The following is a 1,934-nucleotide window of genomic DNA, read 5'->3' as shown; positions in this document are numbered from 1 at the left end:
TCTCTAATTTTTCTATTCTGCTATTAATTCTGTTTAATGCATTGTGTGAAAATGTATTGTGTATTGCATAAAGAAAAAAAACCAATCGGTGTTGAACATGAGTTTAGAGATTTGAAATGCTATTCCATGTTTAGAGATAAGCTAAGTTACTATGTGGTAAGCTAGTGCTTGAGTGTCATACGTAGTGAATGCAAAGATTTAAAATAGGAATTTCAGCTACTATGGTTCAAGAAGAAGAATTGTATTCCCAGATCTGGTAAGATTGAGTAATTGAGAGAGTAATAGAATATTGGCCTGCTCTGCAGGTTGGTTTTTTTCTTTACGCATGGTTAGCGAGTGAGTTCCATTGGACAACTTCACCATTGGAAACGTGAGGCAGAGGGCGGGAATGGTCGTCTTGCCTGGAGCACGGACTGCTTCTACTCACCATTTCTTTATTGCATCGCACAGATAAGCGCGAGATCTCACCACACTACATAAAAAAACATACTACCCGGGTAGATGGACTTGGATTTATTATTTTGGGGTTATTTTATCAGAGCTGAGGTCATTTTTATTTTATTTTCTTTTCTCAAATTTTATGGAAGAAGTTTGAAACAAAGACGGATTTTCACAACTAACAGAACAATACGGAAAAAAAGATAAAAAGATAATACTGTTGTGTTGGATAATTGATGTGTAATAAATGCCGGCTACATGTTATAAGTAAACTATTTTGGTATTTTTTTCTATTTTTCTCTCCTCTTTTGAAAAGTTCCTTAGAAAGGCAGCACTTCACTCCACATTAAAATAAGTGCCCCTTACACTAGGTAACTCCTGGAATGAAGGAGCAGAGAAGTGTGTTAGACTGGGACTCTGCCTCCTGGTCCCAACTATGGATTGTCAAGGATTAGGTCCACTAATACACTTGTCAAGATTTCTAAAAATGAGAGCTGCTCCATCCCAAGTGGGATGAATGCCGTCTCTCCGAATCAGACCAGGTCTTCCCCAGAAAGACTGCCAGTGATCCACAAATCCCACATCATTATCTGGACACCACCTCGATAGCCAGCGGCAAAATGATGACATATATATATATATGTAGATGGCTATACATGTCATCGCTGGTTAGATTTGGCAGGGTTCCAGAGAAAACTACGGTGTCCGACATTGACTTTGCGTATGTACACACCGATTCAACATTGATCTTGGTAACCTCCGTTTGGCGCAACCGGGAGTCATTAACGCCAACGTGAATAACAATCTTACTGTATTCACGTTTACCCTTAGCCAGCAGTTTCAAATAAGACTCAATGTCACCTGCTCTAACCCCCGGGATGCACTTAGCTATGGGTGCCGGCTTCGCTAACTTCACGTTTCTCAAAATGGAGCTGCCGATAACCAGAGTTGGTTTCTCAGCGGGTGTGTTGCTGAGTGGGGAAAATCTGTTAGAAACACTAACAGGCTGGTGGTGGTCCATGGCTTTTGATAGCCTACGACTATTTTTGCCATGAACACTCACCCAGCCACTATGTCCTGGCTGCTCAGGAGTTGCCGGGGGACAGCTACCAGAGGCTAACTCAGATTCAGGCCGGCCCGCACCGACTACTGGGGGGAGGCTAGCTACAGTAACTAACAACTGATCTATCATGGCGCGGAAACGGACTTCTAACTCACTAAGCCTCGCTTCCATGTCTATAAATAAACTACACTTGTTACACATACCCTTACCACTAAAGGAGGCAGAGGAGTAACTAAACATCTCACACACCGAGCAAGACACAGTAGGAGAGGGAGAGAGAGACGACATGTCTTACTGCTAAGCTAAAGCTGCTAGCAGCGAAGATAGAGTACGGTAGCGTTAGCTACCAAGCGTTCAAACTGTTGTGAGAGTTGCTAAAAAATGAAAAGATATGTGAGTGCTTAGGCAGAACTACTATAAGAATAAGTGTTTA

Source organism: Etheostoma spectabile, chromosome 15 (genome assembly GCF_008692095.1).
Source record: "Etheostoma spectabile isolate EspeVRDwgs_2016 chromosome 15, UIUC_Espe_1.0, whole genome shotgun sequence".
Lineage (NCBI taxonomy): Eukaryota > Metazoa > Chordata > Actinopteri > Perciformes > Percidae > Etheostoma > Etheostoma spectabile.
Note: the sequence above shows the minus strand (reverse complement) of the source record.